Consider the following 12,757-nt stretch of genomic DNA (forward strand, 5'->3'; position numbering starts at 1 on the left):
AAGACTACTGGATTTTAAATCTAGTGGGTAAAAATGGGATGAGGGATGGGATTTCACATAATTTCAAAGTATCTCCCTACAAGTTACTTATTAATTACAAAAGGGGGAAAAGTAACTTTACAGAGAATAAACCTAACAGACACCATATTAATCAAGTGGTCAAAGTAAACCCCACCTGTGATGGGACAAATTGACGTCTCATGCTACCTGATGGGCTACCATACGAGGGACACACCATCACTTCTGGGAGGTTCTGGCCAGAAGTGCATAACCTGAATCTAACCATGAGGAAACACTGGACAAGCCAAAGAGGAAGTCATTCCTCAAACTGACTTGTCTGTAATCTCCCAAGGTGACAATGTCACGAAGGTCAAGGAGACGCTGAGGAAGGCTTCTAGGTTAAAAGACACCTGAGCAGTGTGACAACTGGGTTCAACGTGTGGTTCTGAGCTGGCCCCTTTGACTATACAGTATACGAAAGGAATTATTATACATACATCTATCTAATCATCACAATGTACACTTTTGTTTGTCAGTTATACCTCAATAAAGCCAAAAAAAAACAAATTATTAGGATAATTGACAAAACTGTAAGAACTTCTGTGTGAAGAATTGATGGGAGTTCTTCGTACTAACCTTACAACTTTTCTCAAAATTTAAAATTATTTCAAACTAAAAAGTTAAGAGGTGATGGGGGTAAGAATTGAGCCCTCCCATTTCTCTTTTATTTTTTATTTTTGTGAGGAAGATCAGCTCTGAGCTAACATCCATGCTAATCCTCCTCTTTTTTTGCTGAGGAAGACTGGCTCTAAGCTAACATCTATTGCCAATCCTCCTCCATTTTTTTTCCCCAAAGCCCCAGTAGATAGTTGTATGTCATAGTTGCACATCCTTCTAGTTGCTGTATGTGGGACGCGGCCTCAGCATGGCCGGAGAAGCGGTGCATTGGTGTGCGCTGGGGACCCACACCCGGGCCGCCAGTATCGGAGCGCACACACTTAACTGCTAAGCCACAGGGCCGGCCCAACCCTCCCATTTCTTTGATTCCAGATTGACTCCCTGCCCAGTGCCTTCATCACCTGTTCCTGCCCGCTGCCCTCCCCCCAACCACGCCACCCCCTGCCAGCTATCCACAGGATGGACCAGGGGCCTGTCGACTCTGGTGATGGAGAGAGAGACAGCGGATGGAGAGATGGAGCCTAGTCTTCTGGAATGACACAGAATGGAGACACGAAGGGGAACATTATTCAAATCTTTCTTTGCACAGATATCTTTGTGTTGTTTCAGTGGTTGCAGTAAACACATGTATTTTTTAATTTTCGAGGAGAAATTTAATTTAAAAAAAGAAGAAAGCAAAAGAACCAAACTGGACTGAGTGAAGGCTGGACATACTCATGGAGACTGCACTCAGCTCAGGTTCAGTGAGGAAGGGGCTGGGTGTCTGCAGCTGAGAGAAGGGCCAACCAGGGATTTCCTGGTGTTGGGTGGGGGGAAGCCCCGCTAGGACACTGGTCTAATCACCAATGCCAAAGAACAGTGTTGACGAAAAACCAAAGAGGATGGTCTGGAGGCCCCCACAGATTGCATGCTTCTCCTTCTGAGGCATGTCCTGGTTCAGGAATGAAATTATACAGATCTACAGGGAAACTCAAACCTTCTCAACCCTCAGGTAGATCATGCAGAGCACCTGAGCACCAGCTTCCACTCTGGCTGTAAACTAGAATGACCCAGGGAGCTTTGAAAAAAATATCTATGCCTGGGCCCCAGCCCAGGTCAGTCGGGAGTGGGGCTGGGTGTCAGTGTTTTTTGATGCTTCAGTAAAGAGGAAAATCCCAAATAGTCTAAGCCAATTGTGGAAATACCATTCTTCTTGGCAGAAATTGGTTTAGAGAGAAATAAATGAGGAAATTTTGGTCAATGACATAAAAGAAGAGATCTTTATCCTTTCTGTTAAAGAAACACATAGAAAGAGATGTTCTGTAAATATAGGTTGTTTTCCTACCTGATGTGGTGCCTGAAATTGCAGCAACCATTTTGCTACCATGAGGCAAAGATGGGAAGAGCAAGAATGTAAGCTCCATGAGGACAAATATTTTTGTTTCTTTTTTTGTGGGTGTATATCCCATGTACCTAAACCGAGGCCAGCACAAATGGGCATTCAATAGACATTCACTGAACAAGGAACCCAATGACTTTGTTGAGGCACTGAACTGACCAACTCTGGAGGGACTATCCCCTGGACTTCTTGTTACGTCAAGTAATAAATTTCTTTATGGGTTAAGCCATTTGAGTATGATGTTTTGTTATAGCTTAAAGTGTCCAACTGATTCAGACAGATACAAACTTGCAAGAAGACAAAATCAGACACACAGACCAGTACAGAAAAAGAATCAGTCCCTCAGAAAAAATGCCCAGCAGAGATGCGGAGAAAGAGACTGGCAAGGAAGGGACACACACACACACACACACACACACACACACACACACACACACACACACACAGATGGAGAGCTGGGAGAATGTGAGGCAGAAAAAGAGAGTGGGAAACCTAACTAATATCCATTGGGGAAGAAAAAAAATTTAGATTGAAGAAATAGTAATCACTGTCAGAATTTGAAGTGTCTTAATTCCTATCTAAATTTTGGACAGCAGATGGTCTAGATAATCCTTTATCTTTTCTTATTCTTAAAAAGAAAGATTCTTATTCTTCTGGAAAGAAAGTAGGGTGATATTTATAGACATACAGGTATGTTTTCGTGAAGTGATTTCATATCACAATTTCTTTTCGGATGTTGTTAGTACTGTTAAGTTCTAACTTCAGTTTTGCCACTGAAGACATTCACTAATATGAATCAGTATCTTGGGCTGGGCAAGAGCTTGTTCAAAGCTGGAGGTTACCCGCATGGCCTTCAGATGAATAACTCCAATGATTCTACACTAAGAAAGAAACAGCTTCTAAGAAAGAAAAGTACTCAAGTCTCACCTACCACTCACCCCTTTGTTTTTTCACATGGACAACAGGCAAAGAATTATGTGGAAAGTTTTCTGCACAATGCATGCTCATTTTCAACCCTGGCAAAATACACATTTGCAAACTCTGCTAACAACCTATGTCCTCACCTATTAGTTTCTCTTTCCCTCTTGTGGTGGTCTCATTATCCATCCATTTGTTCATGACAGAAACCTGGGAGTCATTCTTGACTCTTCCGTCATCTTTACCAACCAGCTGCTACAATTCTAGCTCTGAAATACGCTGACATCACTACCCCAACCTCCCACTAATCACAGTCACTGCCGTCTTTCATCTGTGTGAAGAAAAGAGTGTCCTAGTTCATCTCCATATCTCCTCATTGTTGTCCTTGCCTCCAATCTTGACTCACCGTCTCCCGCCATCTATATTCCACTCTATAGGCAGTAATCTTTCTAAAACTTGTAACTCACATCCTTTTCTGACATGGCCGCTCTTGCCTCTCCAGCCTCTTGTCAACGGAGAACACCTAATACTCCACACTCCAGCCGTCCTGAACTGCTTTCAGGTCCTTGAATGAACTCTTTTCTCTGCCTGGGACACAGTCCTTGCTTTGCACAAAGCTACCTCTTATTCATCTCTCGGTTCTCAGTGTAGGCTTCCTCCAGCAAGATGGTCCCGACCCATCCCCCAACTCCCATCCCACCTGGGAGAGAGATGCTCCTATGTGCACCTCGTGCCTGTACTATTCCTGCATTGCAAAGATTACTTTATAATCACCTATTTACTTTCTTTATCCTCCCACCAAACTTTAAGCTTAACGAGGGCACATTCCATTCTATCTTGGTCAAAGTTCTATGATCAGTGCTGGGTTCGAATTTGGTGAGTTGCAAAAGAGGTAGATGGGGCCGGCCCCGTGGCTTAGCGGTCAAGTGCGCGCGCTCAGCTGCTGGCGGCCCGGGGTTCGGATCCTGGGCGCACACCAACACACTGCTTCTCCGGCCATGCTGAGGCTGCGTCCCACATACAGCAACTAGAAGGATGTGCAGCTATGACATACAACTATCTACTGGGGCTTTGGGGGAAAACAATAAATAAATAAAATTAAAAAAAAAAAGAGGTAGATAATCCATTCTGTAATTCAGTTCACAAATGTCCACCTAAAAATGTGGTGAAAACATGAAGAACTGTAGCATAGAGATTTAAAGATCAGCACTGAAACTAGGCTTCCTGGGTCCAACTGTGACCTTGATCAAGCAACATAGCCATTTTGCTCCTCAGTTTCTCCATCTGTAAAATGAGAGTGATGATAGAATTTGCCGCATAGAGTTTTAAGGATTAAGCTAGTTAATACATGTGAAATGCTTAAAATAGTGCTAGCGAATAGTGAGTGTGATACATGCTGGGTCATTACTGTCACAGTAGTAACAGGAGCAGAAGCTGCACCTTAGCATGAAGACATGATTGTAACCAGGGGCAGGCCTGGGTACAAACGCAGCTTCCTTCACAGCACGATTCCATGTTCACCTCCCAATGCCAAGCCCTCGCTTATGATTTCTACCTACTTTTTATAAATTTCTCTGCTTGCCTGTAGCCTCGCCTTGGAGAAGAGACTCATCTCTGTCTTAATCCTCCTCATCTTACTTTATCCAACAGTTCTTGAATATTCTAAGTTCAGATTCAATTCTGCATCACATGCCAAAACAAAGGGGGGGTTTCACATCTCAACTCTGAATAAATCTCACTACCTTGAACAGTATTTCTTCATTTAAGAAACCAGTTTCAAGTTACTCTGATTTAAATAATAGATAAATTTAATGCATAGAAACTATGTTTTGTTTCTGGCATAGTCAAGGATTTGACCTTCTTTCCTAAATTTTGCCACTTGTCAACCAGTTTACTTGTCCTCATCCCATGGTATAACCTCACAGCTCCTGGTGCCAAAGCCTCTTCCGTGATTTTATGGTTTTGGAGTATGTCATTATTACGTTTCCTACACTCATATAACTTCATTCACCTTTTCTGCTTCCTGACCTGTGATAGTATATGAGACTTTTCTAGATTTTTCTCACCTTAGTGTACCCAATACCCTTTGGCCCTGCAAGGCCCACGCAGGGTCCCTCTCTTATGAGTGTCATTTATCTGAGAACGCAATAAATAATACACCCTTGAATGTTTGAGTCATAATGCGAACTAAATGCTAGAAGCCCTGAAGCAGTGTAAGACTGGACGCTGTGGGTCCTGAGGAAGGCCAGATTGACAAGGATGGAGGGTTCAAGGAAGGCCTGGGGGCAAGAGGCTAAGGAAGCTGATCTAGGCGGCTTGGTGGGGACGGGATGGTGGGGCTCTGGGTGGAAGAACCACGTGAGCAAAGGGCTCCGGGAGCCTGAGGAGGGGTGGAGAGGGACATGAGGTTTGTCAGAGGCCAGCTTTGACTGTCCTTCTCAGGTGTGCAGTGCCTGCTCCAACAGGGCACACGTTAGCCCTTTGGGTGTGCATTGAGTTTGGAATCCACCCTGGTCTCCTTATAGGGATCCAGCTGCTCACAGAGTGTTGTTCTGGGAGTGTTTTATGCTTAGCATTTGCCTCTGTAAAAATAGGTGATATTTGCATTTTGAAGATTATTGAATTTGAGCATAGTTGCTTCTGATTTGCATTTTCTGCTTCTGTTTCCTTCATCGCACATGGTGGGGATTTTAGGTGGCAACTAAGAGAAAGAGATGGGGTGAGAATGAGCAGGGAAAGAGACAGGATGACCGCTTACCTTAGAGACCCTGTAGGCAAAGGGGTCAAGCTGAGGACTGGGGACCCCAGGACCCTATCACGTATATGCTTTCTCAAGGGCAAAGTTACTTAACCATTTTCGTTTCCTTATTTGATGATAATTCTCAGCAGTCACCCAGGGATGTGGCGAGGCACTCCTAATCAAAATGACCACAAATCTAAAACCATAATGAAATGGGTTAAGTGCTAAATCTGACCTTGCACAGCCCAGTTGGCAATGAAGCAAAGGATACAAAGTCAAACAGGCAGATGAATGCATCTCTGCTGCAGAAAGGGGAATAGTGTGGGTGGCCAGTGGTTGGGGAGCAGGGTGGGGGTGGGGTGGGGAAGGAATTTGCATTTCATGGCTTAATCAGATCTGAAAGCTAACATCCTGTTTTTCTGTAGGTTGGGCACATCAGTAGCTGAGAGCCTCCCCTGACATGGCCAGCCTCAGGAAGTGAGTGTCAACGGCCCTGCAGATGGGAACCCAGCTCCTGAGTGACCATGCCTGCAAAGGCGTCCGGCCCCCACCCCGCCAGGCCCCCTGCCGTCCCTCTACCCCAATTCTAGAAGGGCAGACCTCACTCCTCCTCCCCAGAGACTTATCAACAGGAAGTTAAGTCAGCTGGAACACTCCGTTCCCTTGACATTTTTGTTTTAATTCTGCAGCTGTGTTTAAGGCTTCCTGAATTATCTCTCTGGCTCTGTGTCTTGGGTCTGTCTGTCTGCCTGGTGCCTTTTCTCTCACACCCGTGCACCAAGTCATGGTCACCATAAGGCCGGTAGACCAGAACGAGAACTGGGGCTGGTTAGAAGGAAGTGGGATGGTAAGAAAGCCCTCTAGGGACTATAATACCAGCTGTTGATGAATGAAGGATGGTGACCGTTCGCTCAGGGGTCATTACTAAGGAGGAGAAACTGTAAATGCTGAGGAGGAATTCCTAGATCATTAACCACGTGCACTGCACATAGCCATCTCTCCTCACCCCTTCATGGTGCTTATCTCTGCCTCATATCACCGTGATGTGTGGGCACGCCTTTGCTCCTCAGTATTGTACAGTACCTATGCAGCACATGCCTTAGTCACACTTATGCTCACTCAGGAAGCAGCTGGTAAGTGAATGAATGAAGTTTCTCTTCCTCCTTTTATCCCAAGTCAGCTTATCACTTAAAAAACCAAGACACGGCTCCCAAATCTCCCTCAAGGTGATAGCTCTTAATTTCTTAGCTGTGAGTCACAGTTCCTCACTCACTGAATATCTGATTTTTATTCACAGTACATTGTTCCGAGATTCACCAGGGCATTATTTAGTTCTGTCCTAGTTGCTTTTCCTTCTACTGCCTCTCATTCAAGTCTAGAGGCAAAAGACCTCTAAACTTGGAGATCCTGAGTCTCTAAAGCCACCCAGTGGCTAGAAGGAAAGTGGTGATTATTCTCTCGCCAAGTTCTTCTTCAACAGATCCAAAAAGAGTGTTTCCCATACATGATAGCAGCTGGTCCATTGAATTCACACGTGTAAACCATCAGGGTTGGTTTTAAAGGACCACCTGAGGCAAATGACTTATAGTCACACAGGTTGGATATGCTTCATCAATCACTGCCCTTGAAACCTGAGTCCGAGAGAACATAGCTCACAAGACAAGTATAGTCCTATATGTCCCCCAAAACAACATCTAGGAAATCCATACACAGATCTTCTGTTGCTAGTTGGTAATCCTGGGCTATCATTTCAAATGCCTGCAGGTGTCTGCCCAAATTTTATATTTCAAAATCAGCCCAAGAATCCTATATTTTATTTTATTATTATTTTTTTTTGTGAGGAAGATCAGCCCTGAGCTAACATCCGATGCCAATCCTCCTCTTTTTGCCGAGGAAGTTAGGCCGTGGGCTAACATCTGTGCCGATCCTCCTCTACTTTATATGGGACACCACCACAGCATGGCCTGACAAGCAGTGCATTGGTGCGTGCTCGAGATCCGAACCTGTGAACCCTGGGCCGCCCAAGCGGAGTGTGTGCACTTAACCGCTATGCCGCTGGGCTGGCCCCAAGAACCCTATATTTTAAAAAGTAAATATAGGGCTTTTATAAAGCCCACAGTGAACATCATACTCAACAATGAAAAACTTAAAGCTCTCCCTCTAACATCAGGAACGAGGCAAGTTTGCTCACTCCTGCCACTTGTACTCAACATAGTACTGGAAGTCCTAGCCAGAGCAATTAGGCAAGAAAAGAAATAACCAAAGGCATCCAAATTGGAAAGGAAGAAGTAAAATTATCTTTGTTTGCAGATGACATGATCTTATATGTAGAAAACCCTAAAGATCCCACACACAAAAAAGCTTTTAGAACTAGTAGACAAATTCAGCAAAGTTGTAGAATACAGCCAATACACAAAAATCGGTTGCATTTCTGTACATTAATAATGAACAATCCAAGACGGAAATGAAGACGACAATCCCATTTACAATAGCATCAAGAAGAATAAAATACTTAGGAGTAAACTTAACTCAGGGCGTAAAAGACCTATACACTGAAAACTACAAAACATTGCTGAAAGAAACTAAAGAAAGCACCAATAAATGGAAAGACATTATGTGTTCATGCATCGGAAGATGTAATATTGTTAAAATGTTCATACTATCAAAAGCCATCTACAGATTCAATGCAATCCCTTGTAAAATCCCAATGGCATTTTTTTCAGAAATAGAAAAAAATCCTAAAATTCATATGGAATCTCAAGGGACACTGAATTGCCAAAAAAATCTTGAAAAAGAAGAACTAAGTTGGATGCCTCACACTTCCTGGATTCAAAACATATTACAAGCTATAGTAATCAAAGTTGTGAGTACTGGCATAAAGGCAGACACATAGACCAGTGGAATAGAACAGAGAGTCCAGAAATAAACCTTTGGGTATATGGTCAAATGATCTTCGACAGGGTGCCAAGACCACACAATGGAGAAAGGACAGTCACTTCAATAAATAGTGTTGGGAAAACTATAGATTCACATGCAAAAGATTGAAGTTAGACCCTTACCTTACACTATATACAAAAATTAACTCAAAATGGATTAAACACCTAAACATAAGACTTAAAACTGTAAAACTCCTAGAAGAAAACATAGGGGAAAATCTTCAAGACATTGGACTTGGCGATGATTTCTTGGACATGACACCAAAAGCACAGGCAACAAAAGCAAAAATAGACAAACGGGACTACATCAAACTTTAAAACTTTTGCACATTAAAGGAAACAATCAACAGAGTGAAAAGGCAATCTATGGAATGGGGGGAAGTAATAGCAAATCATTTATCTGATAAGGGGTTAATATCCAGAATATTTAAAGAACTTCTACAACTCAACAATGGAAAACCAAGTAACCCAATTAAAAAATGGGCAAAGGACCTGAATAGACATTTCTCAAAGAAGACATATAAATGGCCAACAAGCATATGAAAAGATTCTTAATATTGCTAATCATTAGAGAAATGCAAGTTAAAACCACAATGAGATATCACCTCATATCCATTAGGATGGCCACTGAAAACAAACAAAAAAACAGAAAATAACAGGTGTTGGTGAGGATGTGGAGAAATTGAATTGGAACCCTTGTACACTGCTGTTGGGAATGTAAAATGGTGGAGCCACCATGCAAAATAGTATGGAGGTTCCTCAAAAAACTAAAATAGAATTGCCATATGATCCAGCAATCCCACTTCTGGGTATATACCCACAAGAATTTAAAGCAGGATCTGGAAGAGATATTTGCACACCCTTGTTCATTGCAGCATTATTTACAATAGCCAAGAGATGGAAGCAGCCCAAATGTTCACTGACAAGTGAACAGATAAAGAAAATGTGGTATATACACACAAGGGAATATTATGCAGCCTTAAAAAAGAAGGAAATCCTATCACATGCTACCACATGGATGAACTTGAGGACATTATGCAGAGTGGAATAAGCTAGGCACAAAAGGACAAATGCTGTATGATTCCATTTATATGAGATATCTATAGTAGTCAAATTCATGGAAACAGAAAGTAGAATGGTGGTTGCCAGGGGCTAGGGGAAGGGGAAAATGGAGTTGTTATTCAATGGGTATAGAGTTTCCGTTTTGCAAGATGAAAAGATCTAGAGATCTGTTACATAACAATGTGAATATAGTTAACACTACCAATCTGTACACTTAAAAATGGTTGAGGGCAGGGGCTGGCCCGTGGCTTAGCGGTTAAGTGCGCGCTCTCCGCTGCTGGCGGCCCAGGTCCGGATCCCAAGTGCACACCGATGCACCGATTCTCCGGCCATGCTGAGGCCGCGTCCCACATACAGCAACTAGAAGGATGTGCAGCTATGACATACAACTATCTACTGGGGCTTTGGGGGAAAAAAATAAATAAAATTATTAAAAAAAAATGGTTGAGGGCAAATTTTATAGTATGTGTGTGTTTCTTTTTTACCACAATTAAAACTAAAAAAGGGAAAAAAAGGGAAAGTATAAACACTTGAATATGCCCAAGTGTCAATTACCTCTATTGGTGCCACCCCTCTGGGTTTACTTCAAAGGCCAGACCCATGACTAACGGAGAAAAAATTTCTAAAAAAGCAGATTTGGCATCAACAAAGAGACCACCTTTATAACAACCAGCCTTCCAACTGTGGTGTCTCTTAGGAAGGGGTGTGTTCTCCAGGAGTGGAGCTCAGGACCCATCTCAGGCAGTCACTCACGGAGAATTCATAGAACATCCGTGCTCTAGTAGAGTCCAACTGCTTGACTTTCAAGGTGGTCCCCAGTGCGGAGATTCTAGGATTATCAACCACAAACTTGAGCTGAGAAGTGGCGATAGGAGAGGTAGAAGGCCCTTTGGCTTTGCACATTATCTCACTCCCTCCAATTAGTCCACGAGATTAGCTGCTGAAGCCACAGACTGAAGCCTCATTTGAGCAGATACAGTGTGGGGGAGCTATCGCAATGTGTGTCTGGTGGGTTGCAGGGCAGTATTCAGGCGTAGGGAGGGCAGGAGTAGAGCAGGAAGCCAGCAGAGCCTAGGAGGAGAGAGAGGGGCAGGGCAGGCAGTGCTCTCAATCTTAGCGTCTTTCAGAGTGGGAAACAGGACCTATGCGCCTCCTGATACGATGCAGTAAGAAGTACACAGGGCCGCCTATGACGTGATATTTGCAAAAGTAAAAAAATACAAAGTTAACCAGAGTCTAATCATGCCTCTAGTTCTAACTCCCAGCTTACAGGAAATATGGCATATGGGCCCTGTATGACCCCAGAGGATATCATCAGCAAAGCCTGGAACAGGGAAATTCTATGGATCGAATGAACTGGTTTCTTCAACAAATAAAAGACATTGAAAAAATAAAGAAAGAGAAAAAAGGAACTGTTATAAATTTAAAGAGACTTAAGAGGAGTATCAACAAAATGCAATGTGCAGACCCTCACTGGATCCTGATTCAAACACATCAAACACATCCCTATTTTTGAGACAACCGGGAAAATTTGAACACAATGATATTAAGACATCCATGTTACTTTTCTTAGGTGTGATAGTGATGTTAAATACAGAAGTTCTTATGTGTCGGAGATACATAGTGAAGTATTCATGGCTAAAATTGTGTGAGGTCCAAGATTTGCTTAAAAATATTCCAGAAAAAAAATGGTTAGGGTGATAGGCGAGGCAGAGTTGGGAATGTATTGATTGTTGTTGAAACTGGGTGTTGGCATGTGGGAATTTGTAGCATGGTTCTCTTTGGATTTGTGTATCCTTATAAGTTTCCATAATAATGGAAAAACAGCGAACAGACTCAGGTTGATTGGGTATCCAGGACAGCTCTTGGTGTGGGAGAGGAAAGGGCACTAAAAACTTTGAGATCAATAAATACATCTTTATCTACTTTAGAGGTTTGCCTAAGGGCAGTGCCCTTCATACAGTTGTTGGGAGAGTTACTTTATTCATTTGTTAAAATTTTGAGAGTCAGCTCCATGTCCCAGCAACCCCATACCTAGGTATACTCCCAAGAGAAATGCGTGGATATATCTATCAAAATACATGTACAAGAATGTTCCCATCAGCTTTATCCATAATAGGGCAAAACTAGAAACAACCCAAATATCAAAGAATAGATCGACAAATTGTGGATTATTCATACAATAACATGTTACTCAGCAATAAAAAGAAACAAACGACTGACACACACAATGACATAGATGAATTTCAAAAACATAATGCTGAGCAGAAGGCAGGCAGGAAGAATACACACTGTGACGTTCAAGAACAGACACAACTAATTGAGGGTGACAGACGTCAGAATAATAGCTGTCTTTGGGTGGTGATGTTGACTGGGATGGGACGAGCACCCTTTTGAGGTGATGGAAATGTCTCACATCTTCATCTCAGCACTGGCATGTGCATATGTAAGAACCTGGACATTTAAGATCAGCGTGTTTTGTGCGTTCTATGTATATATATTTTATGTCAATTTTAACAATAATTTTTAAAAATAGTAAAAGAAAAAGAAACAAAAACCCATAAGTGTTTTAAATTTCCAAGAGAGACCTAAGTGATGGTGTAATTTAAGGTAATATTTTTAGAGTCTAGAAACACCTTTCTGAGTTTCTGACTCAGAGAGCAAAAGTCTCTTCTGAGGAAAATGCTGCCTGAAATGTTCTATAGTCCAGGAGCCAGGGAAAGGGTTCCAGTTCTACCCAAGACTTCCATCCTACTTTTCCCGTTTGCAAAATGCATCAGCCTGTTTAGCCAGCCGTTTGCCCCAGTAGCAATTAAAGAGTCCATCCTTTTTTTAATTTTGTTTTTTCTGAAAACATTCATGACAAAATCCTAATCATCACCAGTTCAATACACTAAGCCAAATGAAGTCATTGTGTACAGAATAATAAGCACGCAGCCTGTGAAGAAGAAACGGTTAGTTTTCCAGAACCCGCTTCTGGGATAGCGGGGGGATTGGAGAAGAAAGGAATGTGGGGGCGTGGCAGAGTTCGGTAAATAGTACTGG

The sequence above is a fragment of the Diceros bicornis genome, chromosome 4, assembly GCF_020826845.1.
Source record: "Diceros bicornis minor isolate mBicDic1 chromosome 4, mDicBic1.mat.cur, whole genome shotgun sequence".
Taxonomy (NCBI): domain Eukaryota; kingdom Metazoa; phylum Chordata; class Mammalia; order Perissodactyla; family Rhinocerotidae; genus Diceros; species Diceros bicornis.